At 35.2% G+C, this 20,936-nt stretch overlaps 1 protein-coding gene across 1 annotated transcript in view; it reads right to left on the minus strand.

Moving 5' to 3' along the window:
- The window catches only part of Tyr (tyrosinase), a 127,925-nt gene that overhangs the window by 23,782 nt on the left and 83,207 nt on the right, over positions 1-20,936 (minus strand). The window lies entirely within an intron of this gene.

A 20,936-nucleotide genomic window follows, 5' to 3' on the forward strand; every position in this document is an offset into this window, starting at 1 on the left:
TCTTTTATATCAATGACTCAAAGATCTCACACCATTATACTAAAGGAGCAGCAATTCATGCAAAAGATTAGAGAAGGTTATGTATCAGTCTGAAAAATGACAAATATAAGAAAGGATTTACCATGGCATTCTCATGGATCAGAAAAAAGAAGAGAAAGAAGAAAGTGACACTGAACAAAATAGGCAAAGGTCTTTTCTGTCTCTTCCTTACACCATTGGAGCAGACTCTGAATGTTTCTGTTACTGTCTGATTGAACTTTAAGCTGGAGGCAATGCTTATGATTGCACTGGAAAGAAGGAATAAATACATGCTGGAGCAGCAATGAGACAGGCTGGTCCCTTAAGAAATTCAAGCTCACAATCACCCTCTGTTCCTTGATCATTTCAAACTGTGGGAGAGACACTGTTTCCAAGAAAGGCTCATGGACATCTGGGAATGTAGAAATTCTCAACACACTGAGAGAACTGTTTCTCATCTCATTTCTTCAATGTCTAGTACACAATAGGTATTCGATATTTTAACCAATGCTGCTCACTATTTTATAATCTAACTCAGATGACTAACTTCTATGATACAAATTATATATATATATATATATATATATATATATGAAGAGAGAGAGAGACACGTATGTATGTATCTATCTATCTGTCATCTATTCATCTGTCTCTGTATGTATAAATGCTTGTATGTTTGCATGCATGTATATATTTATATGCTTATTTCATTTATTTCTGTCAGTATTGGGGATTGACTTCAGGGTCTTGTACTCTTGCTCAGCTTCTTTATTCAAGGCTAGTGTTCTACCACTCAAGACAAACTTCCACTTACTGCTTTTTGCTGGTTAATTGGAGATGAGTCTCTCAGATTTGTCTGATGGGTTGAATTCAAACCTTGATCCTCAGATCTCAGCCTCCTGTGTTAGCTAGGATTACAGGCATGAGCCACCAGTGCCAGTGGTCTTGCCCATTTAGGTCTCAGTAAAACAAAGTTACCAATGTTTCCTTGATCACATTTTGTCAAAGAGAAAGCTGAGTGAAAGGCTAGTATTTGCCAATATTGTCTCAGAAAGTGGTATAGCCTTAAGCAAAAGAAGCTCAGGGTCTGGAACTAATTTCAAACTTCTGTCTTTTACAATTATACCTAGCTATCAGAGCTAGGCTCAGAGTTGAGGTGCTCTATTCCAGGTTTATTATTTTCCCAAGAACATGCAAAAAATTGCTAACTATGATTGAAAGCAGAGAGCTGGAGAAAGCTTTAATAATTTGCTCTGGAAAAAAATTCTCAAAGCTATACATAAAAGCAGAAACTAGGCATCTTTTTTCTTTTCTCCATATTTGAGAAACAAGTATTTGATTACAAAAGTTTCAGAGTGCAAAAAAATGAGTCCATTGATGTGAACTATTGGCATTGATAGTATAAATGTGTGCTTTTTCTTTGTGGAAATAAAATCTCTTTGTTTTCTTCCACAGGCCATGGAGACCTGAGACCAACGCTGTCTCAGTAGGCTGCAGGGTAGCTAAAAAAAGCAGGGGAAGAATGACTCTGGTGTGGGACTGTGGATCCTCCTGAATTGTGTCTAATTAGTATCCTAGAATGCCCTCCTGCTGGAGGCATTGAGCACCCATGATGTGACTCTGAAGGTGTTGGGTGTCACCTTGACAGAGCATATGTGGGGCAGACAGGTGAGAGTGAAGAGCTGTGGGAGTGAAGTGATGAACACACAAGAGGAAGAATTATAGCCTCACTCAGCTTCAACATGTGCCCTTAGATTTGTGAGCAAGGAAAGAAGCCAGAAACACAGAACCTCTTTTAAAGAATTCTATTATTTATTTATTTATTTTGTACCATTCATGGATCTTGAGGTTGGGGCCTCATGCTCTTCTTAGCTCTTTCTGCTCAAGGTTAGAACTCTAGCACTTGAACCACACCTCCACTGCTGGCTTTTTACTGGTTAGAGATGAGAGTCTCACAGATTTGTCTGCTTAAGCTGGCTTAAATTGGAGATCCTCAGATCTCAGCCTCCTGAGTAGCTAGCACTTGGCCTTTTTTCTTTCTTTCTTTCTTTCTTTTTTTTTTTTTTTAAGAATTCTTGTTTCAAATTTCTGGAATTCATTTTATGACAGATGAAGTGACAATCTGTCTGTAAAATGTAGATAATAACTGTTTCCAAGGTCTGTGAGTTATGTGAGTTGAGGGGTTCAGCCTACCCAACTCAGGGCCTCACCTGCAGCAGGCACCCAGCAAAGGCTGAAACCATCTGCTCCACAGCTTAATACAAGAACCAGTCTTAATAACTTTTAGACCATAGGATTCACATTTCTATTATTTGTCAAGACAGATTTGTCTTTAACCAATAGTCCAGTGAGTTTTATACCTCATTTAAAAAATTAACAGGGTGAATACAGTGTAAAGGTAAGCCTCAAAAATTCTGAAACATGATGCTTGGGTTCAAGTTTAGATTGTGATAATAAATGACTTTACAATCCTGGGTGACATTCTTAACTCTGTGCTCCGGTTTCATTTTGAGGAAAAGAAAGATCATAATAAGAGGAATTGTGTCCATTGCCAAATGTATATTTTGAACACCTCAGCCTACTACTTCAGAATGTGACTGGATTTGGAAATGAGAAGTTTAAGGAGGTAACCAACTTAAAATTGGGTGTTTAAAGTAAATCTCAACCCTATATCATCTATGAAAGAGGAAAGCTGGACATAGAGGCGGAGGGAAGAAAGTGTGAAACTCCAAGGAAAAAACAGCCATCTGTCAGTCAAGAAAATGTACCTTAGAAGAAGGCACTCTTGCTAACACATTCATCCCAGATTTTAGGTTCCACCATTATAAGAAAATCAATTCTGTTCTTAAAGCCACCCAGTCTGTGATACTAAATTATGGTACACCTAGCAAAGTAATAGATGATCATGCTTATCAAGGATTGTTATAAATTTTTATTGAATCAATATATATGATCTTACGGGAATATTGTTAGTCATATTTATATTAATCTTATTGTTTTTGTTTGTAGAGACTTTTTTCTTTTTAAAATTTATTTTATTATAAAGATGCTGTGGGGGTTACACTTACATGAGTAATGAGTACATTTCTTGTCAAACATTGTTACCCCTTCCTTGTAGAGTCTTTTTTTAAGCAAAATGTTTTGTTTACTATACAAAAAGTTTACTTCAAAGAGCAAGGCTTCAAGGTAGCTAAAATACTACCATACGAGCTGGGCACTTTTGGCTAATGCCTGTTATCTAGCTACTCAGGAACCTGAGACAAAGGATCTCAATTTGACCTCAGCCTGGGCTATGGCTCAAGTGCTAGAGCACCAATCTTGAGAAACTATGGTAAAGAACAGTCCCCAGACCCTGAGTTCAAGCTGCAGTACCAATACACACACACACACACACACACACACACACACACACACACACACACACACACAATTACTACCATATGAAAACTTGATATTGAGATGATTTGGATATATTTTGATATGGAGAATATACTGTGGACAATGGTGATGTGTGTAGATCATCATATACCCTATGTCTACCACAGAACCTGCTCACAAACCAGGGATTTGGATCCAAAGCACTTACAGTCTCTCATACGTAAAATTTATGGATTTTTTAAATTGTCAAGATGATGTACAGAGGTGTTACAGTTACGTAAATAAGGTAAGAATTATATTTCCTGTCAAACTTGTTACCCCAATTTTCTCCTACTTTCCCTCTCCTCAACCCCCCAAGTTGTACAGATTATTTCCAACATATTGTCTTGTGTAAATTACTGTTGTATTGGTTCTCCCCTTATCTTTTATCTCACTATTCTGTTGTTTCCCTTCCCTTCCCTATTTCAAATAAATGTATATAGAGTATCAGGGTACCAGAATCAAATATAGGATATTTAGTGTTTTCTTTTAAGAATCTAAACTGTCATAAAATTATTAAATCAGTGTAAGTTAAACACTGGAAGAATCACTTACCTGGTGATTAGGTATCACCAGAGAAGGAAGAGTACAACAGTTGCTGGTAATTTTGACTTGAGTCTCTGTAGATCCTCATCAGCTAGCACAGTGCCTGCCATGTAATGAGCATTGTGCCAGATGTTGGAAACACAGATACAAATGAAAGACTGTACCTGCCTTCATGAAGTTTGCTCAGTAACTCAGTAATGTAGTGTGGATGGCATGAGAAAATGTGAGTCTTCACATCATGGGAGAACAAGAGAAAACTTGTGTGAAGGTAAGCTTCCCTTTAAAGACATTTGAATTGGGTTTTGAAAAATGAATAGCAGAAATCTTGGCAAAGTTAGAGAAGGGGTAAAAAGGTAGCCTAAAATGAATAAATCAGAGAATAATGCATCTCAGGTATATTTTGGTAGCTTTGCAAGGAAGAACAGCAAAAAGTACTAAAGAACTGTATGAAGCATGTTTGCAAACAACCATCATTAGCCAGATAATGTATGGATTACATGAACAGTAGTGTATCTCAGTACTTCTCTGAAAATTATGAGAAATCTTTGGAGGATACTTAGCAGGCACATGACAGAATCATGTTGAAACCTAGATGAACCAACAACTTAGGCTGGGTGCTTAAAGGGAATGACCACATCACCACATAAGAATCAAATCATCTACTTATGCTGAGACCACTGGGAAAGACTTGGAGTCTCTAACTGTGAAACAAAAACATCCCAGTAACTCAATTTCCTAATGTTCCTGACTAGGATGGGACACTTTGGGGGAACATAGATTATGAGAGATGAGTAGCTTTAGGTGGAGAGCCTGTAATACTACTAAGAAATTCAACTGGGACCAATGTCAACTGATGGTTAGTTCAAGTATATACTCTACAACTTGTTAATTTAGCCAAAGAAAGTGAAAAGAAATACTTAGGGAAATAAGTAGACGTTAAAATCAGATTAAACCATTTAAACTAATGGTGAAACTTGAAGAAACTTAGCCTAACAACTAAAATTAAAAGTTCAAGAATGAAAAGAACCAAGTTCCCTGTTTCTTTTCCCATAAACATTTAATCATGTTGTTAAGTGGCAGATATTCTGCTATATATTGAGATGAAGGGAGGTGATGGTAATGCACACTGAATTGAGAGATATTTCACTAAGGAAAAATTTCATTCACATCAAATGAACAAAGGCTGAACTCCCAAGACATAGCTAATCAGAGTGAATTTATACAAAAGTGTCCTAAAGAGCCAGACCCTCAGGGCAGTGTTTGGTATATAAATGTGGTGTGCCAGTCATTCATTTGACTCTCCATGGCTATTATTAATTAGGTTTTAAAGCCTCGGTGGTTTTACCTGTGAAGTCTTGGTAAGAACACTTACCTTTTCCCTTTACTAAGGTGCCTATTTAATTATTCAACAAGTATTCTATCATGAACCATCAAGGCAAAGGATGGATAACACAGATTTTCACCTCAGGGATATCATTATATGCTGTGATAAAAGTGCACATACTATTTCATTGCACTGTAAGTGATGCTCTTGGAGACATGTACAGAAAACCTATGATATTACCACAGAAACAAGTAGCTGGTGAAGACAAGGAAGGCTTCCCAGCAGGGATTACATTTGAGTCAAATGACTAAAAATGATTTTTAAAAAAGGCACTGTTTTCTAAACACATACCTACAGGGAGTATGGGCACTAATGTTGTTGCAAAAAATAAAAATAAAAAATAAAAGTGCTTTGGTGTGGAATGGAATATGGAATAATGCAGGATGAGTGGGAAGTGAGAAAAGAGGGGAGGGGTCAGATTGTGAAAAGCCTTGTGTATATTGTGGGAAAGAGTTCTGACTTCATCTGGAGGTTTAGTTTGCTGTGTTAGTAATATATTTCAGTGATTATGATCAGAACTGTGGATGTAGGTATTGTATGTTTTATAATAAGACATCATCTGTCAGAGATCAAGTATCATGGCATCCATAATGCATAAGCAAACGTGTATATAAGACAAATGAGTACACTTAGCACTTACTTTTCACAGGTTCCACATCTCTGCATTCAAATATTCAATGACATAAAAGAATAAATTAAAAACTTGCATATGTTCCTGGTTATATGCAGAATTTGTTTTTATTCTTAGTTTTTCAAAAATACACTAAAACAATGATTTACCTAGCATTTACATTTTATTATTTGCAAGTAATGAAGAGATTATTTAAAGTGCATGGCAGCACAATCCTAAGGTCTATATAAACACTACATTGTTATATACAAGGCATTAGAACACTTGCACATTGGTATCCATGGGGTCCTGAATTTATTACCTGTGAATATCATTATCTATATGGGTTTCCTTAAGACAACTATGTGCACTCCTTCCTTCTAAAATTTCACTTAGAAAAGTTTTTCACTACTTTCTGCTTTTCTTTTTAATTTTTTAGAAAGTATATTTCAGTTTTGTTTAAAATTGTAACAGATAAATATAAACAAAAGTCTCTATATTTTTAAGATACCTTGTGGTTTTTTTGATATATGTAAACATTGTGTTGCATTTAGATAAGGATAGGATAAGAATATCTGTCTTCCCAAACATTTCTTTGTGATAAAAACATTGAAAGTCTTCCTTCTAGCTTTCTGAATAATATAGTTCATCACCATTATCTACAGTCATGCTCCTATGCAAGAGCACAACAGAACTTACTACTTTTAATATAACTAATATCCATTGATCTCATTCTTTCTCTCCTCATTTTTAACCCTCTATTGTGGTGATTACCACAATACTCTCAACTCCTGTGAGATCAATTATTTTAGATTAAGACCAGGCTGTACTTCTCTTTCATCCATGTTATTGCAAAGACATATTTTCATCATTTTTACAGCTGTATAGTACTCTATTATATATTTGTTTTTTTTTAATTTAAATTTTATTTTATTTTATTTGAGAACATACTGTACAGAGGGGTTACAATTACATTGGCAGGATAATGCATACATTTCTTACCAAGCATTGCAGCCTCCTCCTTTGTTTACCCTTCACCTCCCTTCCCAGCCTCCCCCCCTCCCCCCCCACCCAATCATACCCCCCTCCCCCCCCACACCGACATTGTAAAGCTTGCTTTGACATGACATTTTGTAATTCTCCTTGTTGCAACAGGTCCACCTGAATCCTTAAACGACTTGTTTGTCCCCATCTCCTCCACATGTTATACTGACATCAAATAAAGTGAAAGCGGGGGTTACACTGTGGGGGAGGGACATACAAAGCAACAAAGAAATAATCTTATAAATGCGTTAGAAACACATGCATGAAAGAAACGAAAACATTAAAATACATATTTAAGGGTTCGTATTTGTATGTCTTTATCTATTCCTCAGTTGATAGACACTTAGGTTGTTTCTATTTCTTGGCTATTATGTATGATACTGCAATGAACACTGACATTCAGATGTCTCTGATAAACTAATTTCATTTCCTTTAGATAGATATCTATCTCATAGAAGAATTTCTGAACTACATGGCTATTCTATTTAAAATTTTTAAGGAACCTGTATATGGTTTACTATCTGGCACTTTTATCAACAGTATGTAAAATGTTGCATTTGTACATCCTTGTCAGTACTTACTATTTATTATTTTTAATAGTTATTATTACTTGAGTAAGGTAGTATCTCATTATTATTTTGGGCTGTATTTTTCTGAAGTTTAGACACATGGAATAGTTTTGTGTATGTATAACTATATATATATACATATATGCACATACATATATATAATTGGATATTTATGTGTTTATTTGAGAAATATTTATTCAAATCTTTAGACTATTCCATTTTTCTTTTCTCTCCCTTCATCTTCCTTTCTCCCACTCTCCTATTAAGTTGTTTGTATTCTTTTTATATTCTAGATATTTATTCCTTGTCAAATGCATAATTTGAAAATATTCTCTCCTATTTTGTATGCTATCTATTTACTCTGGTCAATGTGTTTTCTTTGCTATCAAGCTTTTTTCTTTGATGAAATCTATGTCTACATTTGCTTTCATTTCCTATGCTTTTTCAATCTTGTCCAAAAAATTCATATTTATTCAAAGCTATAGAGTATTGATTCCATATCTTCTCCTAGTAATTTCATAGCTGCAGGTCTTAAATTTCATCTTATAATCTATTTTTACTTTATTTTTGTAAAAAGAATTATTCTTCTAGAAAACTGAGTATATTACAAATTTATTTGTTTGAAGATGACATGATTCTACTTCAGAAACCTAAACAAATCCACCAATTTTGGGTAACAATAGCTGGATATAAAATTGACATAGAGACATTAATAGATTTTTATATACCTATAACCAACAGACTAAAAATAAATCAAGAAAATGATTACATTCTCAATATCCTCAACTAAAAATAAAATGCCTAGAAAAAAATGGATGAAACAAGGAAAAGACCTATAAAATAGGAATATATAAACTTGAAGAAATTCTTCAAAGAAAAACTTTCCACAGTTATGGATTAGCAGAATTCATACCATGAAAATGGCCATATTGCCAAAAGCTATCTACAGATACTTAATCTCCATACAGATCGCAAAGTCATTCTTCACAAAATTTGAAAAATAAACAGTCCATAAACTCATACTAAACCACAGATGTCCACAAATAGCCAATGATATCTTGAGCATAATAATAATAATAATCTTACAATATTAGAACTCTCACAATGTCAGTTCTCAAACTATACTACATGCACATAACAAAACATCAGCATAATATTGGCACAAAAAGAGACATAAAGACAAACAGAACAGAATAAAAGACCCCAGAATAAAAACATACAGCCATCTGATTTTTTTGGGGGGGGGTCCAGTCCTGGGGTCTGAACTCTGGGCCTGGGCGCTGTCCCTCAGCTCTTCAGCTCAAGGCTAGTGCTCTACCATTTGAGCCACAGTGCCACTTCTGGCTTTTTTCTTTTTTGCTTATGTGGTGTTGAGGAATCGAACCCAGGGTCTCATGCATGCAAGGCAAGTGCTCTACCACTGAGCCACCTTGCCAGCCCCAACCATCTGATTTTTGACAAAGGAACACCAAACGTAATGTTTAAGAAAAGGTAGCCTCTTCAGTGATGGTGCTGGGAAAGCTGTGTATCTACATGTAAATGCATGGGATCTCTGTCTTTCTCTTTGCACTAGTATCAACTCACAGTGATTCAAAGATGTTAATCTAAGACATGAAACTTTGAATCTACTCCAGGAAAGAATATTAATTCACTGGAGTGATAACTTCTTGAATAAGATTCTAATTACTCAGAAAATAAGAGTAAAGAGTGGCATGGGAGATTGCAACAAATTAAAATGCTTCTGAACAATAAATTAAACAACCACTAGACTGAAAACACAGCCCGCATAATGGGAGAAAATCTTTGGTTACTCTATATGTAGAAATTATAACCAGAATGTACAGAAATCCCATAAAATTAAACTCCCAATAAGTCAATAATCCAGCCAATAAATGCCCAGGTAAATTGGACAGACAATTTTCAAAAAAATTATGAATAGGCAACAAATTACTGAGCTTGACATCTCTGGTTACAAAGGAACTGCAAGGACATTGAGATTTCATCTTAGTCCAGTCAGCATGGCCATCATGATGCACACAGACAGCAATAAATATTGGTGAAAATGAGGTAAGACAGGAACTCTTATATGTTTATTGGTGGGAATGTAAAGCAGTGCAACACTATGGAAATCAGTAAGGTGGTTCCTAAAATTTTTTAAATAGAACTTCCATGTGATCCAGAGACACCACTTTTGGGCATCTATTCAACGGAATTTATTTCCAGATGCAATAGAAGTATTTGAATATATTACTTATAATAACCAAGCTATGGAAATAGTCCAGGTGGAGGTCATAATGTTATTCAAAATAAGTCAGGTTCAGAAGGCAAGAAAGTCATATGATTCCTCATACATGGATGACACTCCAAAAAGATTAACATACACAAAAATACATATGAGATTATATATACATATGTAAAACAAATATCTGTAATTGTGAAATTGTTATAGGAGACTAGGAAGAGCAGGCATTGGGAAAGGAAAAGAGGCTGCTAGAGGGTGAAGAATATGAAAATACATTATATATATGTATCAAAGGGCACAAAAACTCACTGAGAACTTCCTAGGGAAAAGAGAGAAAGATTGTAGTAGAAGAAATAAATCAGATTAATTTAAGAAGTACATTTGTGAGTTATCATGGTGAGACTTACTTGAAGAAAAATACATCTATTAAAATGAATGACAGGAATGTAAATCAGATCCTATGTTCTAGTGGTAGGAGGGAAGGCAGAGGAAGGATGAAAGAGGATAATAAATACTGTAGAAGTACTTTATAAACATATAAAGAAATAGAACAAGGAAAATTGCTAAAATTGTTTTCCAAAGGACGGAGAAGTGGGAGAGCAATGAGTCTTATCAGGGTACACTGCAAATAAGGGTATGTCAAATGAAGCTTTCTTACACAATTAATAGATAATAAAAAGAAATTTTTAAAAGAAAAGGGAAGGAGCTCTAGGAAAGAGGTTTTGAGTGAAAAACTCTGTGACACTTTCCACCAGAAATGAAAACTTAATCTGTTCACTGTTAGGCTGTGGAAGCTAAAATAGAGCTAGTACATAGTTAATAGTAAATAAATATTTGAGAAACAACTGTCTTGGAAGGATTCCAATTCTATCTGCCAGGAAGGAAAGCACTATTTTAGCTATTTCTTTGAAAATATATATTGAGCTCATAGTCATCAAACATTTATCAATCCAAGCAAATTTAGGCAGTGTATATGGCAAAGCAGAAGATTTAAATGCATCCAAGGAAGTTCTCTCCATTAAAAATCTTTTGAGGCATAAGGCCATTTGTTGAAGTTATATAGTTCTACATATTCATTACTTTATATCTTTAATCAAGAGCTCTAGTACCTAAATCTAGAGTGGAGTAATTGTTATAGAGTTAAAGACACCATTTATAATAAACAGTTTGTAAGTTCAAGACGAGTCACATAATATAGACACTTCCACATATACAATGTTCCTCTTTTGAGCACCAGCCAATATTCTCTCATTTCTATCACCCTCCGGGGATATTCCTAGCCCTTAGAGCATTAACATTCAATATAACATCAATAGCCTTACTATTTTGCTCCATTCCAATAGATTTTATCTTGTCTTAAAGATTAGAATGGCAACATTTATCATACATCTAAGAGCATTAGTGTTAATAAACTTTTTTTGGGAATACCAAACTCATTCTGCAGACAAAGGGTAGTATGTCATTATGATATTATAAGCATCATGATATTGCAAGTTTTAATCTCATAATTTACATCAGAACCTAAATGTCTCTGCATTAACCGTTTCACAAGGTCTACAATTCCACTGATCCATGCTCCCCACACTGCATCTGGAGTTAGACTATCATTTGCTTCTATTTTAGCTTTAAGATTCTGTGTTGATAAAAATCACTAGGAGTAACACTTATCATCCTGGATCCCTAATAAGATACTTGCTAAACTAATCTATACCAAGATGACCTTCAAATCTCTTGTTGCCACCTCTATTCTAGAACACAGCTTAGTTTCTTACATACACTAGATTAAAAAGAAAAGTAGAAAGAAAGTGGGTAGACAAGAATAAAATACAGCCAGGTGATGGTGGCTCTCATGGCTATAATCCTAGCTACTCACGAGGCTGAGATCTGATGATCGTGGTTTGAAGCCAGCCTGAGAAGGAAAGTCCATGAGACTTGTATCTCCACTTAACCACCAAAAAAAAAAAAAAAAAAAAAAAAAAAAAAAAAAAAAGGAAGTGGCGCTGTGACTCAAGTGGTTGAGTGCTCGCCTTGAGCTGAAGAGCTGAAGGACAGAGCCCAGGCCCAGATTCAAGCTCCATGACCAGGAAAAAAACAAAATAATAAAATATCATAATATGAGGGCTAGCCAATGAAGTCTGAAATTATTTTACATGCAGTAGGAGATTCTTGTCATCACATAAGGGGAATGATGTGAAAAAAATTATTGTACACAGATTTATGCATAGAGTACATACTTTTTTTGAGAGATTAGACTTAGGGAAGCAAAACATATACTGGGCTAAGTATCTTGAATGTATACTAAATATAAAAATACTTAAAGGTAATCTGTATACTTGTGACAAGAAAGGAAAGAAGGTTATATGTGTTTTTAAGATCAGAGATGTCATCTGACAGAAAAAAAAATCTCTGTGAGTGTTGATGTTTCTTTCCAATGAACAGTAAGTGTTCATTGAAAATTATGCTGTACAATTATGGAAGCATGCAGAACACAAATAAACAAATAATTTATGCTGTAAGAATATTAATATCATTGGAAATTTAGGTGAAAAAGTAGATTGTGTGCAAGTATAGCTTAATGAACAAAAAATATAATGTAAGCACATCCTTCAGAAAGCAAATCTCACTGGATTTGACATTTTTATTGTGAATGATATCAAAATGACAATGTGACATTTTAAATAGAACAAATAATTCTGAATAGTGGAAGGAATGAGCCCAAGAAAAGATGAAATAAAGACTGAAAATGCATATTTTTCTATGTGGATTGCTCTTAGATAGCAGTTAGATATCTACCTAACTACTCACCATTTTGTTTGTATAGACAAAGTCTTTAGCTATCTTGATATCAAAGTCCCTTTCTTGTTATCTCCTCTAACTTTCTATTTCAATTGCAAAAATATTGATGAATTAGTCCTTACAAAGTCTAGCTATCTGGGTGTCACAGTCTGAAGTTAAAATGGAAATTGCATTTTTGACAAAGGAAAGTCATATTTTTGTATTGAATTTTCACTACAGGAAGGAAGTTAACAGAGAGGAAAGGATTACTATTTTCTGTGCTTAAGAATGATCTATATATTGGTAACAAATCAGTGAAACAAGTAACACTGGGAAGAAAACTAACACAAGAAATGCATAGAAAGGTCTCAAGATATTATCCACTATTGCCTATTTTCTGCAAGTGATTATTAGTGAAACTCACTGAACTATTTGAGGTCTTTTTCCTACCTCGCTCTGCACTTACTTTTTGATAGTGGAAATTAGTGGGGTTATTTATCTTCCATTTCCCTAAGCTATTAGCAAATTCTTTGTAGGGATCAAGTTGTCATTATCTGTTTGAACTCTAAAAATTTGAGAATTTCTAGTTATTAAAAACAAATCCTCAAAAAGCCAACCCAATTAATAAATGGACTAAGTACTTAAAGAGAGACTTCTCAGAAGAAGTGAGAATGTACAATAGTTACATGAAGAAATGTTCAACATCTCTGGCCATAAAAAAAATGCAAAGCAAAATAACATTGAGATTCCACCTCACCCCAGTTAGACTGGCCATTATCAAGAAAACAGAACTGGGGGGGGGAGGGTAGAAAGGGTGAAAAAGTGCAGCATTGGAGCTCACTCTACATTGATGAAAGTGGACTATACAACTCGTGGGTGGAGATGGGGTGGAGTGGGGTGGGGAGGGACTGAGAGAGAATGAGGGAACAGAAGACACTGCATGAAAGGAAATGTACTCATTACCTGACATGCTATTGTAATCCCTGTGTACATCACCTCTACAATAACAATAAAATAAATTAATTAAAAATTGAAAAGGAAACTAACAACAACAGATGCTGGTGGGATGTCGCCAAAAGGGAACAGTACTACACTGTTGGTGGGAATGTAAACTTGTTCACTTGGGAAAGCAGAATGGAGATTCCTCAAAAGACTAAACATAAAGCTCCTCTATGATCCAACAATCTCAATCCTGGACATCTACCCAACAAGAGGCCACAAACAAGAGGCCACACTAAACTACTAGCAAACCATGTTCATTGCAGCATTGTTTGCCATAGCCAAGATATGGAATCAACACAAATGCCCTTCAGTAGATGACTAGATCAGGAAAATGTAATATATATACACAATGGAATTCTATGCTTCCATCAGAAAGAATGACACCACCCCACTCATAAGAAAATGGAAAGAATGATATTTCCTCATTTGCAAGGATATGGAAAGTCTTGAACAAAATTATATTAAGCAAGATAAGCCAGACCCAAAGAAACATAGGTTCCATGGTTTCCCTCCTTCGTAGTAATTAGAATGTGTCTATAAATTTACAAACACAATAAAATCTAAAAGACAAAAAATTCCACTTGGACAAGATAAATTAAACAAGTCTCTAAACATTCACCTGATGAGATCAAAGGATGATATTCTTAAGAGAGGATCACAAAGGTTCAATAGTTATGTACATATAATCATATAAAATGTACATAAAATCATATAAATGATATTTATAGAACTGAACTCCAAGAAATGGAAACAAGAGGGATTTTTTGGTTATTTTACTTTTTATGGGTTTTCTCCCCCTTTGTGGCTGTTTTTAATTTCTGTACTTTTTGTCTTTTATGTAGGTTTTTCTATTTTGTGAAGAATAGGTAGCACAGAAACAGTGGGACAAAGAGTGAAACAAATGCAGGTGATACTCGCTAGACACTACATTGAAAACTAATCATGCAATTTGTGGGCATGAGGGTTGGGAGGGGAAAACTGGAAGAAAATGAAAGAAGAGGTAACACTATTAAAACTGGCATGTACTCATTCCCTGACTAACTGTAACCTCTCTATACATCACCCTTTCGACTAAAAGAAAAGAAATCATCACTAGCTGTAATTATTTTTTTTAAAAAAACTGTAATATATTCTCAGAGGTTTTTTTTGTATAATGGAGTTGGATTCAAGCTTGACATAAAAATCAGTGAAGCTTGAAAGAATCAAATATGTAATAAATACATTGATACTGGTGAGTAAGGAGAAAGGGAAAACATTTTACTTGAAACAATAAAAAGAAAAATGACAAGCAATTTTCTTGAGAAAAGACAGAAGAAAGTTCATAGATTCATAAATCCATTTTACCCACCACAAAATATTAAAGCTTGAGAGAGTGCTGTCCTCTAGTATAGGGATTGATAAATCATTAGCCTGGATTTACTGCAAGGACCTTCCATCTAAACAGGATCTGGGAATCTTTCCCTCACTTATAACAGGAGTATTTATATTGGTGTTTGTTCTATATATTGAGATGCTATAAGGGATTCAATTTGAAAATAAGGTTCTGGATTTCCACTTCTGGAAGAGGAATGGGAGGAGCTTCATGAATCTGGGTCTCTGCCAAATAAGCATTGTGGGTGAAAAACAGGGAACAACACAACCACTTAGTCCTTGGAAACTGTTCTAAGGACATTTAGCACACAAAGAAATACCTATTCAAGATAATCTATTAAGCAATAAGGACAATTGGTCTGTGACATTTGGATAATGCCTTTTTACTTTTTCTCATTTGATAGCTTGTTTTGAGTATATAAGATTATTTGGAGGATACTGTCATCTTATAGTTACCTTCCAATCCATTAACATGGGTTATCTTTCCATTGATTTTCATCTTCTTTAAATTTCACTAAGGAATTGTAGATTTTTCAGTGTATAAGGCTTCTATGGTAGCTCAAAGTTCTTGAGGGGCTGAAGCAGAAGGATCACAAGTTCTGTGTAGCCTAGGCAACATATTTTAGAGCCAGGAGAGAGGGTGAAGGAGGGTGAATATGGCCCCAACACCTTAAGTACATGTGTGAAGATGGAACAGTGAAGCTTTTTGAGATTGGTTTAGAAAGGGAGGAGAGAGGACAAAGGAGAGTGATGGAAGGGGTGCGTCCAATCAAGGTACTTTTATGCATGTATGGACACAACAAGATTAAATTCCCCTTTACAATTAATTGTTGCAAATAAAAATTATCCCCACTACTCTTTTGTTTCTAATGCTACTGCAAATTCTTTCCTTGTTTTTGTTTCCAGACTATGTATTACTGGTGTGTAGAAATGGAGCTGACCTCTGTATATTGGTTTTATACTCTGCAACTACAACGTTACTAACTTCATTTGTTTTCCTTTATGTACTTTTCCTTTATATACCTTTGTATGTTCATGTCATCTACATATAGGCATTATTTTATTTCTGGTAAGTCTAGATATATTTTTTGATGGTTACAGAATATGAACTAAGGTTGTGGTACTTGCTCAGCTTGTTTGCTTGCTTGGTGCTTTACCTCTAGAGCCATACCTCCATCCTGTATCTATACTAGTTAATTGGAGATAAGAGTCTTATGGACTTGTCTGTACAAACTGTCCTCAAAATGTAATCCTCCAGATCTCAGCTCTTTTAGTAGCTAGAAATACAGGTGAAAACCCCTGGTACTGGGCTTAGATAAGCTTATTGAAATTAATTTTTGCTAATGGCCCTAACTAGAGTTGAAATATGGATACTGGGTCTAAGTAACTTGGCATCTTGATATTAATTGTGGATGGGTACTTTCTAAAAACTCTAGATGTTATAGAGGACACTTTTTAGATTGCAAAAATGTCATTAATTTTAGGGATCCAGGAAGCTTCTGCTTCTCCTAGATAATTGGTATCCCGATTGTCCTTTATTGTTTCCCTGGATAGTTCACTTTGTCTATATATAACCACTCTATTAGAGTTCAGTATCCCCACCTGGTTGGTATGCCTATATATAACCACATTGTTAGAGTTAAGTATCGCCACCTAGTTGCTTTGTCTATGTATAATCACTTTGTTAAGAATAAGTATATTCATTTTCCTTATGTATAATCACTTTATTAGGAATAAGTACCCTCATTAGCTTGCTTTTTTATGTATGACACTTTTGTTAAGGTTGTTAAGACTTGGTTTCAACCCAAACATGTGTTCTTGTCTTTAAAATCTATGTGTTAGCTCTGTTCTGGGCTACTGGTCTTTGAGACAGGAGTCCACCATGCAGTCGCCGGCCTTTTAATAACTACTTCAAAGTTGACCTTTTGTGAATTCTGTCACCTCTGTACCCCATTAATTGAATTACCATATAACAGAGTCTCTGATACAATCTTAAATATAAGTAACAAATACAAACACTTCTAGTCTCGTTCCTAATCTGGAAGAAATAATTTGAGTGTTTAATTATTAGGTATGATGCTAGACATTGCTTTTTAAGCTGGTCTTTATCAAATTCAGAAAGGACTTTTAAATTTTTTTTTATTTTTTGTTTTTATTGTGAGAATATCGTACAGGGGAGTTACAATTACATGGGCAAGATAACGAGTAACATTTCTTATCAAGCATTGTTGCCTCCTCTTTGTTTCCCCTTCCTATCCCTTCCCATACTCCCCTCCTACCCCCACTCCATCCTCCCCCCACCCCCCACCAAAGTTGTAAAGTTCGTTTTTTGACATAACGACTTGTACATCTCATTGTTGCAATGGGTCTACCTGTATCACTATTTAAACAATTTGTTTTTTTCCCTTCCCCTCCAAAAATTATAACCACATCAAATACAGTGAAAGCAGGGGTTATACCCTGGGGGAGGGACATACAAAACAACAAAGAAATAATCTTATGAATGTGTTAGAAACAATCACATTAAAGAAAAAAAAAACATTTGAATACATATCTTAGGGTTCATTTCCCTAACATCAACTTATCTGACCTTTTCTGCTTCCCCTAAACATGTACTAGATATTGCAAATAAGGGAAACCATGGGACCTATGTTTCTTTGGACCTGGCTTACTTCACTTAATATCGTTTTTTCCAAGTCTTTCCATCTCCTAACAAATGGGGCAATGTCATTCTTTCTGATGGAGGCATAGAACTCCATTGTGTATATATACCACATTTTCTTGATCCATTCATCTACTGAGGGGCATCTGGGTTGGTTCCATATCTTAGCTGTGGTAAAAATGCTGCAATAAACATAATGGTGCTGGTAGCTTTAGTGTGGGAAAAAAAACTTTAAGAACTAAAAAAGAATAAAGAAAAAATGAGACCAACAGGACAGTATATTGGAAACGAACTTTACAACTTTGGTGAGTGGGGGATGGGTGGGAGGAGGAGTGTGGGAGGTGGGGAGGGAAGGGATAGTGAGACAACAACAAGGGAAGGGAAAACAATGATTGACAAGTAAGGTACTCATTGTCTTATTCATGTAATTGTAACCCTTCTGTACAGCATCTTTACAATAAAATTTAAAACAAAAAGAATGCTGAGTCAACCTGTATACCTATTTAAACAATTCGTTTTTTTCCTTTGCACTTCCCAAATTATACCAACATTACATACAGTGAAAACAGGGGTTATACTGTGGGGGAGGGACACACAAACAACGAAACCTTATAAATACGTTAGAAACAATAGCAAGAAAGAAAAAACCACTGTGTCCTCATCTTGGGGTTCATTTCACTTAACATCATCTTATCTGACCTTTTCTGCTTGTGCCAGACATATACTAATTATTGCAAATAAGGGAAACCATAGGACCTATATTTCTTTGGGCCTGGCTTACTCACTTAATATAATTTTTCCCAAGTTTTTCCATTTCCTAACTAATGGGGCAATGCCATTCTTTCTGATGGAGGCATAGAATTCCATTATATCTATCTATCTATCTATCTATCTATCTATCTATCTATCTATCTATCTATCTATCTATCTATCTATCTATCTATCTACATTTTCTTGATCCATTCATCTATGAGAGGTATCTAGGTTGGGTCCATATCTTAGCTGGTGATCCATTGTGACAATGAAATGTGCAAGATACTATGTTGAAAACAAACCTTACAACTTTGAGGGGGTGGGGGAGAGTGAGAAGTTGGGGAGGTGGGGAGGAAAGCGATGGTAGGGAAAAAAAAGGAGGGGGTGACAATGCTGGATAGGAAATGGACTCATTACCTTGCTCATGTAAACTGTAACCCCTCTGTACATTATCTTTACAATAAAAATATATATTAAAAATGCTGAAAGGGGTGACACTGATCAAGATATATTGTATTCACTTAAAGATAATAAAAAGGAAGAATCAACTACTTAAAATAATTAACCAAGAATCTAGCTAAATCTGATAAATAGTAAATCTAAAACATCCATAATTAGTACAGTGCTTTGTGGTGGAAGAATGCTTTCAATGAATATGAAAAGTAAAGGAATCCAGATTCCAGAATGTCTTATGCCTGTAATCCTAGCTAATCTGGAGGCTGATATCTGAAGGTCACTTTGCAAAGCTAGCCTGGGCAGGAAAGACTGTGAGACTCTTATCTCCAATTAACCACACAAAAATGCCAGAATTTGAACTGTGGATCAAGTGGTAGAGCACTAACCTTGAGTTAAAAGGCCTAGGCACCTCACCCAGGCAGGTTCTGAATCAAGCCACAAGAGTAGCACAAAAAAAGGAAGGAAGGAAGGAAGGAAGGAAGGAAGGAAGGAAGGAAGGAAGGAAGGAAGGAAGGAAGGAAGGAAGGAAAGAAGGAAGAAGGAAGGAAGGAAGGGAGGAAGGGAGGGAGGGAGGGGAAAAAGAGAAAGAAGGAAAGAAAGAAAGAAAGAAAGAAAAGAAAGAAAGAAAGAAAGAAAGAAAGAAAGGAAAGGGAGAAAGAAGGAAAGGGAGAAAGAAGGAAAGGGAGAAAGAAGGAAGGAAAGGGAAAAAGAAAAAAGAGGAGAGAAAGAAAACTTGACCACCTCTTCTAGTTTTTTTTTTTCAGTATTGTACATTTTCAGTACTGTATTAAAACTTTCCCCAGTACCCAAATGCAAAACCATTTATTCCGATTTGACAAGAAGAGTAGGAAGAATAGGCAAATAAAAGAAATAGAAGACAGGCAGATAGAGTGTAAAAGTAGAATAGCAACCATGTAGGGGTGGGAGAATTGGTGGATTCAGGGGATAACTAAAAATATGTGGTTTATTTTGGAGTGATGGACATGTTATCAAATTTATTTTTCTAATGGTTATGCAATTTTGAATATTAAAAATACTTGTTATTGGTGTAGGGGAGACCAGGACACAAACTATCTGATGCTTTATGTTTATTGGCAGGTGCCCAAAGACCTGAGCCATGCCTCTAAACCCCCAAACTTATGTATTTAAAATGGGTACATTTTAAAACATTATGTGAAATATATCTCATGAAACTATTACCTAAAAAGAGGACAAAGGAGTTAAACCTTCCCACGTGATAGTAGAAGAAAATAAAATTCAAGGACTTGTTCAATGTAATACAGCTGCTTGGAAAGAGAGTATTAAAAAAGAAAATCCTTGTGGCTTGTACATGGTGTTAAAAACTGGATCTATTGACTTATATAACAGGGTTGAAAGGCATACCTTAGCAATAAATTGCCATCTGGACACTGGTTGTAGGCTCTGATTGTAGACTGTTTGTAGACACTGATTATAGCCTCATGCCTACAGTCCTAGCTACATGGGAGGCTGAAAACTGAGGATTATGGATCAAAGCCTGCCAGAGAAGGAAAATCTATGAATCATTTAACTCTAATTAACCACAAAAAAAAGCTGGAAGTGAAGACCAGGTTCAAAGGGTAGAGAGAGTTAGCCTTGAGGGTAGAAAAAAATAAGGGACAGTGCCAAGGCTCCTAGGGAAAGTCCTTGTATCAGCAAGATAGAGAGAGAGAAAGAGAGAGAGAGATACATAGATACAAAGATACAAAGATACATAGATAGTTTGATTGATAGATATGTAGATAGATCAATAGATAGATAGACAGACAGACAGACAGACAGATAGATAGATAGATAGATTTATACATACATACATACATAGACACAAAAACTGAGCAAAGAATGTATGAAGAATATATGAAGTATATTTTGTTGAATAACCTGGCGAAAGCATTTACAAGCTGATTTTCAATAAACAAGCCATTCATATTATTCATAAAACTCAATAATGTAGTGTTGTGTCTATAAATTTCCCTAATTGATTTTACCACATTTATTTTTATGCCTTTTAATTCACCTTTTAGGGTGTAGTATAGTGAAAGAGGGTGCATATGGATTGTTATGGTGAA

Source organism: Dipodomys merriami, unplaced genomic scaffold, assembly GCF_024711535.1.
Source record: "Dipodomys merriami isolate MVZ:Mamm:240054 unplaced genomic scaffold, mDipMer1.0.p SCAF_25, whole genome shotgun sequence".
NCBI classification, from domain to species: domain Eukaryota; kingdom Metazoa; phylum Chordata; class Mammalia; order Rodentia; family Heteromyidae; genus Dipodomys; species Dipodomys merriami.